Below are 12,116 nucleotides of genomic sequence, written 5' to 3'. Positions count from 1 at the left end.
TCACCAGGACCCACACAAACGGCACAGCTCTGCCTGTAACGTCCCATGTGCTTCCCAAGAAGAACTGGCTCCCTTGCAGGGGCAACCATCTTTTGAAACACCACTAAAATGGGAGTTGCTGTCTCACCCTGGCCAGCACCTGCCAGCTAACACTCGCTGGCCCGGGCACTGGTGGCCAGATGCCAAAGGGTGTGTCTGTGCAGGTAGTGTTTCTTCTTCTTTTGCTTTGTTTTTTTTTTAAAAAAGCATCCACACAGGGCCAATATTTGCACCGGATTTGCAAGTCCTGATAACACCATGATAGCTGCTTACAGGGAAGGGCAAAGCGTCCAGCTAGGTGAATGATTAGCACACATGCAAATCCTTTCTAAGTGAAACACCAGCAAAGGCCATGATTTCAGAGAGATAAACAAGCAGCTTTCTCTCTTCCCAGCAGCCTTTCCTGGTGTAAAAATAAGCACCCCTTATTTATTTAGCTCCTTTGAGAATCCCCCCCTCCCAAACATAGTCTTTTACTGTCAAGCAACAGTAGAAGCCTTTATATACAGAGGAAAAACACAAGCCTGACAGCTACCCAGGCACGATCATCTTTTATTCATGCCCATCATATAAACTGTATTACCTCGGAAACAAAAGCATTTAACCCGTCACTGCCTGGGGCTGTTGGGGCCACAGCAGGAAGGAAATGATGGGAGGGGGAAGGCTAAAAGGCTAGCATACCACTGGGCATCAGCTGTTAATGTCAGGCTGAGCATTTCAGGCTCTAAGCAGGGCTCTAAATGGAACACAGGCTGCTGAGCATGTTCAGACTTCAGGTTTTGCACCCATGGCTTGATCGCCAACACGTGGGGGGAATGTTTTTTGAATCTGTTGCATTGATTTTTAAAATTAGTTTTGTGTGTGCACGTGAGCACTCTTTTAAAACAGATATATAAGATTAAAAAATACAGTGATTTGTCTGCAGTCTCCTGGAGCAAGAGGATTAAAAGCCCAGGTAGCAAACAAAAAAGACCAAGCAAAAATGTATGTGGTTCTCCTGCCTTTAAGAGAACCACTGTGCTGTGCATACACAGCTGGTACACACAACTATTGTGCAGGCTGGCCAAACCTGTATATTCACTGCCTTTCCCAAACCCAGAAGCCAATAACTCATGGAAGAGCATGATGACCTGACATTCCTTTTGCAAATCTGCAGGGATTCTTAGGCTGTTGAAAGGCGGCAGTAGAACCCTGCCTCACTTCCATGAGTAGTAGGAAAGCAAGGAGCTTTTGTGTGAACAACAACCCCCCCCCCCCCCGGGAAGAGGCTCAGCATATACTCAAGTCATCTTATCCTGTCTTCTAGGCTTGTGCTTGATAGGATGTGCACTGTGCACCCTCTTCTCTGCTCTCTCTGTGTCCACCAATGCACACACAGAGGAAGGCAGCTGCTCCCCAAATATTCTCTGATGCTCCGAGCCATCAGCCATGGAGCTTGAGTCAAATAAAACTGATAGTAATGGCTGCATCAGAGGCCTCATTACAGAATGTTATCCTAGGGAGACAGTGTGGCGGCTGCGGCTGCAGAGAAGCAGGTGTGCTCCCAGGCCTTCAGTTCATTTTGTGTTTCATTTCTTCCTCTCTCCCCACTCGTCCTACCCCCGCCCACCCACCCCTACGGTAATCTCCAAGAAGCCATCATCATCACACTTTCAACTGCATACTAAGTGCAAACTCAATGCCCTCTAAGAAAGACGGCGCCACCAGCAAGGGAATATCAATGACGCCTGGAGACGCACAGATAAGTATCTGAGCCGACTCACCTGGCTGTTCTTTGTTGGCTATTAGTGGGTAGCTGAGGGGAGAGAACAGGAGCATTGAATGCCTGGCAAGTGGGCATCTTATTGCTCCATCGTGAGGTCCAGACTGTGGTACACCTCTCAACACGTGTGCGACAAGACACAATCTGGATGCAAAATGCACGGAAGATTTCAAAAGCATCTTTTTGAAGGTGAGGCTACCAAGAGCTACTACTGATCTCCCTCCACTGTAGATTACAGTAATGCTTCTGAATACCAGTAGGTGGGAATCACAAGTGGGGAGGGGGCTGCTGTGCTCAGGTCTTTCTTGCAGACTTCCCATTACAGCATCTTGTTTGCCACTGACAGAATAGAAATATAGACTAGATGGGCCATTGACCTGACACAGCAGGCTCACCTTATGTTCTTATGCGGTAACAACTTCCTTATTCCAGCTCCTTGACCTACCTTGCCTCTTTGCTGACAACCTTACTACCCTGTGCGCACAGAATCTCAGACTACTACTGGACTTTTCCTGTTTTGTTTGACCTGACCTTATTCTCTGGATCACCCTGTAAGTGAACTCTGACTCCTGGCATCCTTATACCCTGAAGCAGGACAGGAAAGGGAGAAATCCCAGATACAGCCAAGAGAAAAGCACAATTCAAACGAATAAATGAACAAGATTCTAGGTAACAATAGGCTCTTTCCTCTTGCTTTCCCCTTCCTGCATCTGGAGGCTGGAAATGGATCAGCAGAAGCTACTTCAAGCAGCAGATGCAGGAGGGCAGGTGAGCAACAGCTTGCCCCATAACCAAAGGGGAGAGGGAGAGCCCACCTCACCATTCCATCAAGTGCTGTACAACCAGAGCGATTCCTCCTCAACTACTTAGGAATGGAGGTCAAACTTCACCAGACAATCCATGGCAGGAATAAATCATTTGAGTTTTGCTTTAACCCAAAGCAGCTATAGGAAACTGCAATCTATGGGGGAGAGTGAGACACTTAAGCAAAAACAGCCTGCAAGAGACAGCTTCCAGCAGTTGCTTAGGGACACACACACACACACACTGTGGGGAAAGATTCATGGGATTTGAGTATTATGAAGTTTTGTTGCAGTTCATACCTATCATCTCAACTTTCTATCTTCCCTGCCCTCCCAGCCTTGCAAACTGTGCATACCATGAACAAGAAGTTGCTGGTTAAATTGAAAATCATTTGCTTATGTACTGCATAACGCTGGTTGAATTACGTTTTCCTGATTAGTAAGAGAATGTTATCTATTGAAGTGAATGTCAGTGTCCTCATCTCAAAATTGGGTGTGCGTGTTGCGGTGAAGAATTCTAGGGGCTGGCAAATATGCTGATGCACCCTGATCCAGAGGCCTGTAAGTTATCAGCTGCATATGGTGTGTGACCTATAACTCAATGGGGGAGCTTTCCCAAGTAATCAAGCTCCAAGTACTCACAGGAGTTCTTGCAACTGAGGTGCAGAACTATCCCGGCAGACTACCTGGACACCCAGCAGGCTGAGTGTGTTAGCTGAAAGCTTCAGGGATGGAAGGAAACTCCTGTTTGCCAGTAATTACTTCAGTCATAATGAAAGGTCAATCTTAAATTAATACTGGTACAGTGAGAGGTTTCGGGGGGGGTGCATAAGGGGGGGATCACCTTGAGAAATTCAGTAGTTGGCTCCCCATCCCAATGACTTTAGAAAAAGACAGGCTCCTTTCCCATCAGGAAGCAAAGCTAGTGGGTTACAAGAGCGGTTCATATTTAATAATGCAATTTATATTCCACTCTCCACATAAACTATTGTAAAGGCACACTAATGTAAAAATACATCTGGCTTGTCAATAGTTTATCTTCTGGATCTGCATCTAAATCCCTGGGCATTCTTGACTTATGGCTGTTCCGATGTCTAATGAATAAAAAGGTGCAAATTATAGGCCCGGCTTTAATGTTCATCATAAAATTAGATGATAGTTGCAAAAGCTGCATTCTCCAGCCCACAGTGCAACAACAGTCGGTCATAAATAAAGAGTATTTAATGTATCCCAGCACTGGGCAAAGCCAGGAAACAGTATGTTATTGCCCAGCCTTCAATGGATCTGCCACCAGCTCAATGAAGTGATAACTGATCCATCATGTGGATTTATGTCAACTGTCTGATCACAAAGTCATGGCCTCAACACTGTAAATAGCCCACAATGCTTCCAGCTTGGCCCGCATGCCAGTAAAGCTGTCAAACGCCAAGCTCAGAGAAAGCACCTTAAGGAAGCCGCAAGCTAAGCCAACCAGCAGGGCTCTGCTCTCTCTGGCTCCTCGGCTTCTCTAGTGTGTCTGCACAGCTGGAGATGTAGCATGGTGAAAGCAAGGCTCTTGTTGAAGCTGTGCTGAGGACTGCAGGGTGTCATTGGAAAAAGAAACCTTCTTCCTAACCTGTGGCTTTTCATTCACAGCATTTTTATCCAGCTGAAAAGGCACTGATAAGACAGCCCCTGCCCTAAGGCTTACAATCTGAAAGACACAACATATGAGGAAAAGGGATTGGGAGAGAGGAGGAAAAAAACCTCAGTCACCTGTTGTTGCTTTTTAAAGGAAGTTGTCCTCATGAGCAACTGGGATGGGATGATTTGAAAAGGAGCAGCCAAAAGTTGCTGCTCTGTCAGCAGAGCTGACAGAGAGGCTCTGCAGTCCTGCCTCTCTCCCTCTCCTATAGCGTGACAGAGTTGATGTGCACAAATGGCAGCTGAGCAGGAGCCTGGTGGAGCAAAGCTGATGGAGAGGCCTTGCCATAGTCTGATGGAATAGATGCTGCCAGGTGACAGCTGAGGAAGGAGCCTGATGAAGTGGGTATCTCAGCAGACCAAAGGCTTTTCAAGACCATGAGTCTGAAGATGACATGCACTAATAGATGATGAAATGTCAAAAGGCATCTGGCTCTCCATGGGTTTATACAAAATAAGCATGACTGACCGTGAAATGAACTAGGAGATTATACAACTTGCTTTAACAAAGAAATGGTACCACAATGGAGTAGCCAAGATGCAACCACTTGAAACTATTCCACTGAAAACTAATGATGGGTTTTCCCATGAGGTGTTACCAGTTTCATCACAGCACAGATAAAGACAACTATCTTGTGTTGTCATTTCTTTATAAAAAAATTATCATCAACTGATTAAAGTCTACCCTTCTCCATTACGGTGCAGGCCCCATGCTATTTTTTATTCATATGCAAACTTCAACATTAGCTTCTGAACCTTTATTATTTTTATTATCATCCTCAGATACCAAACTGAGAGTTCCATTCTTATTTGTACAGTTGAAAAAGATTCAAGTTTATCATGTCCATATTTCTGCTCATATCCAAGCCTGGCCATCTCTTCTACCCAGCATGCCTTGAGAGAAAAGCCACAGGCTAACCACAGGGGCCATGTAGAATGATTCAGTCTTCCATTAGCCCTTACCACTCAGGGTTATTTAAACACCATTACGGGGCTTCAAGGAAGCAGAGGAGGAACCACAAATTAAAAGCAGCCCCCGGGAATGCCCCAAAATAGACCCCTCGAAGAGAAACCACCTAGATGGATACATGACATGGATTTTAGCAGGGAAGGGCGTGGAAGGGAAACCCAAGCCTTAGTCAGGCATGCATTAGAAAAGACGCCAGCCAGGCCCTGACTGCCTACCCAGCACAACTAGGGCAAAAACAATAGTTAAAACTCTCCTGTGTGAATCACACAGAAGTGAAGTATTTCACGTCTGAAGTTACTGGGGGGTGGGGGGCATGTTAGAACACCCAAGTGTCTTAATTGGAAACTGGGAATATTTCTAAACCAGGTAAGAGCTTTTTCAGAATGCCCACTAACCAATCCAAAAGCAGATTTAGATATTTAATGGCAAAAGCAGCAGTAAAATGTTTGTCTCTCCTACTGACTTTGCCTTGACCAGCCTTCAAATGTGTAGGAACCAAAGTCTGAGAGCATCCCTTTTAAAAAGGAAGCACTTCTCTAAACCACCACCCCTTTGTGCACCCCTCTCCTCCCCCACCCCATTAAAGCAACACCAGGGCCCCTTAGTAACAGCCACAGTAAATCCCACACACAGGCTCAGGCCCGTCCCTATAAATAATGGAGAATGTTTTTATTTACAGACAGGTTGTAAAAGTATCGGGGAGAGAATAATGCGAAATCAGGGGAGAGTGAATAATTCATAAGACCTCAGCTCCACTCCCTTCCCCTTGGCCCTGTCTTTTCAACAACACACAACCTTACGTCCCATCATCTCATAAAAGCAAGCAAGCAACTCGGCACTAATCCTCAATAAAGTGGAGCTTATTACTTGTAAAAAGAAAGGGGGGGTGTTCCAACAAGGGTCAGCTCAAACATCCACTGAAAAAACCAATAGGGCACCAGACGCATGTTATCCTCTTGTGCTTTTTTAACTGTCTCAAGTTGAGGCAAGTTTGGAAATCAACACAAAAAGTTCCACAGAAAATCTCATAGCAGGAAAATGAGTTAGGAGAAACATGTACAGTAGTGCATACAGAAATCCAGCCATAAATGTTACCTGCAAGCTCCCCTTCAACACAGTCAAGCTCAGAAATTCTCAATGGGTAACAAAACCAAAACTTCTCCCACCAAGTGCAAGCCAGCAGACATCTAAAAAGAGAAACTCTCCTAAGGGGGGTCAAGGAAATTTAGACCAGCTTTCCCAAACCTAGTGCATTCCATATCTCTTGGACCACTACTCCCATCAACCCCACTGGAGGGCACCAGGTGTATGGGGGGGGGGGGGAGAAGGCTGGCTTAGCAGTATCCTCACGTTGCAAGGTACCATGAGATGGCACCTAAGCTCTCCCAAGCCCCATTTGGATTTCAGTCTGCCAGTCTGTTTGCCAGCTATATTAATAATACCGTATATATAAAATAAATAAATAAACTGTACACAGATAAGAACATTGGCAGGATTATTGTAACAACCTGTAGTTTTATAAGAGTTATATATTTAAAGTAGATGAATAAATGAGAAAATTAAGTTAATTTGGAATATGCAGAAAATATAAATTTAAGGAACCACAGAAAGAGGGGGAAGGAAGTCGAGTTTTGAAATGTTAAAACGATTATAAAATTATTGAAATATATGAAACTGAAAATCATAAATATATTAAGGTGGGTTTTTAAAGCAACTCATCTTCAGACTTGGCTGCTTTGGCTGCAATTAGAGGCGTGTCCAGATGGCAGCTGATCACACTGCCAGTTGAACAGAGTGTGTGAGAGAAAAGTAATGCACACCGCAGGGGTGTTGTTCGTACCCAAAAACAAGACAAGGCTTACTAGGGACATTTCCAGGAGGCCCTCCCACTGATTGCAGCTCTGCTGTCCATTTCATCTTCCTTCACTAGCCCCACACAAAAAAAGAAAACTTGGGGGGGGTTGCACTTTTCTTTTTTAAGGGGAAGAGCCAAATGTAATCTTAGCAGCATTGGGAGGGTTAGTGACAGAGCCTAGGTTACAACCTTACACCCAGAGGATCTTTCTCCAACCTGATGCCCTACAGATGTTGCCGGACTGCAGCTCCCATCAACCCTGACCATGGTGGCTGGGGTGGTTGGGAGTCCAGCAACACCTGAAGGGCTATAAGTCCCCCCAAAGGAATGTCTTTGGGGAAACAGAGACATTCATCCATCTCTTGCATGCTTCCTAGATAAGGGATGGGGGCCCTTGGGCCCTTAGGTGTTGCTGGAGTACAACTAAAATCCCTGACCACTGGCCTGGTTGAGTGCATCTGGGACAGACTGGCACCAGGGCTGGGGATACTCCCATCTCTTTCTCATCTGCTTATCCCAGACCTCCATTTGTTCCTCTAGTCCAGGCCAAAGCCTCAGGCAGAGAGAGGAGGAGAGATCATTCCTACTACCTTCTTCACTGATGGTGCCCATGATTTAACCTGAGATCTCTCTTGAACACCTGGATCTCAGAATCCCAACACAGCATGCAAAAAAGGACATATGCATGTAAATGTGTTTAACTGAGGTGAGGCAGGGAGAGACCTCAATTCAGATCTATAAATTTAGGTTACCAATACTCAGTGCAAGAATGAACGTGATGCTTGAATAAAAGGTGACTGGTTAAACCCCCTGGATTTGTGAGGGCAGAGGATGGAAAGATCTTGAAGAGTCACCGTCAGTCATAACAGACCAACTACGTAGGTCTGTTTTTTCTGACCATGAAAAAAATGCAGTTCCATAAGACTAGAATAGGATTTTAGATTTTATGGCCCCCATCCTGCCTTCAACCCTTTAGAGAAAACAGAGAAAACAAAAACGAAGTAGAGGGCAAAAGCCTCTTTTTCCATGCTGGGTAATGCTATAAAAGCCAGCAGGCAAGCCGACCATCTGCAGCCAGGAGCTCATCACGTGGCCACTGCAGTTGCTCCAGGCTGCAATTTGCTTTGCTGCGCTTTAAAGGCCTTCCAGATGTGTCAGCCATTCCCTCCACTGGCAGCTTCAGCATCAGCATTTAAGGAGCGACAGGAGCCTGCCTCAATTTGTTCAGACTTCTCCAGGGGATGACAAATGGGGGAAGAGAGAAAAAGAAGAACCACTTCAAGGTGCAGAGATCCTGCCCCGCCCCCACCCAAAAAACCCCACAACATCAAAATCCGACACACATGCTGTTGAAACATAGGGAACTGCTTCTGCTCTCTGTGTTTGCAGAATATTACACACCACAGGGAAGGGATAAAAAGGCTGTCTTAGTCCAGCCTGGTCCTTTTCTTAGGAAGCAGGGCAGGGCAGGGCTCAAGACCGCCAAAACAGAATGCAGCCCTGGGAGAGGAGCCACTGGCCACTCAAGGGGCTTCCAGGTGGGTGTTTAATTGTAGAATCAGTGCTTCTTGTGCATTTATGTTTTCCACAGTGTCCACATGGCATCGTTGTCATAAAAATGCCTGCCTGTAGTTCCCCCCACCCCTCATTTAAGCCGGATTTACCATTGATGGCACCTGGAGTTTAAATGCATCAGCAGAAGTTGAACTAAGCACTGAATTCCTGCTGGATGAGCACACTTTACCTTTGTATGTAATCACACTGAGATTCACAAGTTCAGGAAAATAAGAAAGCGAAGCTTATTAGATACATTCATGCCTGATACTAAAGTTCCTAGCTCTAACTAACTAAAGGTGCAGCCACAGAGTCATGCCTGCTCTTTGTTCTCAAAACACATACAAAAAATGTCTCCTCTCCCAAGGTAAAGAAGGGATGAGTAGGCAAGGAGGTCAGGAACCCTCAGAGTATCCATCTAACATTTGAAGGACAATTCCTCTCTATCTCTGGCTACTTCCTCCCTATGTAGACCCACCAGCCTTCAATAGAAGTTGCATTCCAACACTTTCAACAACCATTTATGGGGAAATCCAGTAAGTTAAAAAAAAGAAAGCTGTTGCCAATGTCCTGTTTGTTATATATGAACAACATATTGGCAACATTAAGATCCCATCTAGAAGCATCTCAGCATAAGCCAGCCTTCCCCAAACTATTACCTTCCAGATGGCTTGCTGAACTACAACTCCCATTATGTCCAACCTATGGCTATGATGGCCAGGTCTGAAGGGAGCTTACCAGGTTGGAGATAGTATATAGACAATATTAGACTGACTTACCTCCACCTATCCCAAAACTCACAGACAGAGCAGCTGGGGAAACCCAGCCAGATGGGTGGGGTATAAATATATTATATTATATTATAATTACACCGCCCACCCTTATTCTCATTGTGTCCTGTCTGGGGAGGGGTCCAGGGCCTGGACACACCAAGGTCCCAATGAGTTCACCAGGCTAAGTCTCAGTCCCCTGAAGCTCCCAGCAAGTGGGGGCATAGCTGCCAAGTTTTCCCTTTTCTCGCGAGGAAGCCTATTCAGCATAATGGAATTTCCCTTAAAAAAAGGGAGAACTTGGCAGCTATGAGTGGGGGCTGGCTGAGAGCAGGGCTGAAGATGGTGGGGTATTGCTCCATTTGACCTAATCATGAACCAGCCTCTACTGCTCACTCCTTCCCATCAGTTGTTCACCTTTAAACTCAGCTCTGGGTGAACAGCAAGCAACAACCCCCACAACTGCCAGAATAGACTTGCACTCCAGCCAAACCTGTGAGTGTTCAGTCAGGGTGAGGGAGAGGAGAGGAGGAAGCAAAGGGTTCTGTGAAAACCCACTCACCCTTAGAACAATAACACCTTGCCGGAGCCAGTTTTGATGTATGCTACAAAGCTGCAAGTACTTTCCACGTAATGTGATAAAAGCGAGTCCCCAGCTGCCACAATTATTTGATAATTCTCCCTTAACACCCATCAAATTAAAGCAATGTCCAAGGCCTGCCTGAAGTGCCACTGATAGGTATGAAACTTTAATGAGATTTAATGGTTCTGGCCTACTTTCCCAGAGTGCTTGGCCCGACATTTATGAACATTTAATTTCCCAGGACTTGACCTCTTTTTTCTTTCTCCTCTTGGTCTATGATCCTTTTCCGCCCACCCCTTTCTGCAACACTTCCCCCACCAGCCAGTTTTCCTTTCTTGCACTCTTCCCTCTCTCTTTCTCCACTTTCCCCTTTACACACATGCACACAGATGGTTCATGTTAGCATTGCAAGGCGTGCCACCATCGAGGCAAGCCCTGTGGCTTGTCAAATGTGATTGGGGAAGATCCTCTGCAGGCTCCCTCCGATATCCACCTCCCTGCTCTTAAAGAGAGTCTAAATGGTGATCATATCAAGGAACAAAAGGAGGGGGGGTCAAAAAGGGATCCAGTACAAGTCAGAGCAAGCCTACATTTATGAAGCAATTTAATTCGTTTGTCATCTCCAACATGACAAAAATAGAGGGAACATAGCAAAAATTGTGGGGGAGGGGGCCTTCCCGGCACATCCACCTACTCTTGGTGATCATTTCTGGCTTTGTATAACAAATTGGCCAGTTTCCTTGCAACACCTCCCACCCCAGGCTCCATATCCCCAGGGACCCAGGTGGCGCTGTGGTTAAACCACTGAGCCTAGGGCTTGCTGATCAGAAGGTCGGCGGTTCGAATCCCTGTGACGGGGTGAGCTCCCGTTGCTTGATCCCAGCTCCAGCCAACCTAGCAGTTCGAAAGCACATCAAAATGCAAGTAGATAAATAGGAACCGCTACAGCGGGAAGGTAAACGACGTTTATGCGCGCTGCTCTGGTTCGCCAGAAGTGGCTTTGTCATGCTGGCCACATGACCTGGAAGCTGTACGCCGGCTCCCTCGGCCAATAATGCGAGATGAGCGCGCAACCCCAGAGTCGGTCATGACTGGACCTAATGGTCAGGGGTCCCTTTACCTTTATAACAAATTGGCCAGTTTCCTTGCAACACCTCCCACCCCAGGCTCCATATTGCCTCACACCCAACTCATGCAGGAAGCATGCACATGTATGTTCCCCTTCACTTGTGCTCCCTCCCCACAGAATATTAGATGAACTGTGTATCAAATATGGAGGTGACACCTCCTCCTGCCCCATCACAAAAATGCCACCACAGCTGGCAAATTCAAAAGGTTAAATCCTACACAAAAGAACCTTGGTGATTTGGAGTCATTTGCATCTCAAAGGCATCTCACTTAACTTACCTACAGCTAAGCATGCTGCTGCCCTCTAGTGGAGGCATAGTTGACTGGCCCCTCCTTGACTAATCATTTTCCTAGGACCAGAAAATTATTTGACAAATTAGGACTCTGTTGGGTCAGGCCAAGGGCCCATCTAGTCCAACATCCTGTCCTCACAGTGGCCAACCATATGCCTCTGGGAATCTCATCAGCAGGTCCCAAGTGCAACCCCCTAACTGGTATTCAAAGGTACAGTGCCTCTGACAGTGGAAGGAGAAAGTAGCATGCCATGACTAGTAGCCAATGACAGCCCTATCTGCCATGCATTTGTCTAATCTTCTTTTAAAGCTATCCAAGTTGGTGGCCATCACTGCCTCCTGGGGGAGTGAATATCCTACTAGTAAGATCCCTCCTCTTCAGGGAGGGGGGACTTTGCGGGCGGTACCCTCTCTACGCACCGAGCAGGGGGGCGTGTTCAGCCCCCTGCTCCACCTATACCTGCTGCCGTGCTCAGGCCCTTGGCTGGTCAATAGGGCCAGCTCGTGGGCGGGGTTTACCTGTTTGAAAAGAGCGTGGCAGCCTCCGGATCGCCCCTTCTGCTGCTGCCCCTCAATGGATCTCCCGCCCACCCTCCCTTTAGGTCTTCCCTTAGGGTGTCTGCTTTGACCTTGCTATGGACTTCGGTTGGTCGCCTTTGGTTGCCCAAAGGGGCCT

General features: G+C 46.5%; 1 protein-coding gene and 1 long non-coding RNA gene across 4 annotated transcripts in view; both read right to left on the bottom strand.

The window, feature by feature from the left end:
* GSE1 (Gse1 coiled-coil protein) overlaps positions 1-12,116 on the bottom strand; it is a 391,224-nt gene that overhangs the window by 220,645 nt on the left and 158,463 nt on the right. The gene's annotated exons all lie outside the window — the stretch shown is intronic.
* Positions 1-12,116, bottom strand: part of LOC132592333 (uncharacterized) — a 120,504-nt gene that overhangs the window by 85,506 nt on the left and 22,882 nt on the right. The window contains exon 1 of the long non-coding RNA XR_009557793.1: positions 1-12,116. This exon is cut by the window's left edge and continues 84,223 nt beyond it; it is cut by the window's right edge and continues 22,882 nt beyond it. This is a non-coding gene — a long non-coding RNA (uncharacterized LOC132592333).

Source organism: Zootoca vivipara, chromosome 6 (genome assembly GCF_963506605.1).
Source record: "Zootoca vivipara chromosome 6, rZooViv1.1, whole genome shotgun sequence".
NCBI lineage: Eukaryota > Metazoa > Chordata > Lepidosauria > Squamata > Lacertidae > Zootoca > Zootoca vivipara.
The sequence above is the reverse complement of the archived record's forward strand: the minus strand, read 5'-3'. Positions and strand labels throughout refer to the sequence as shown.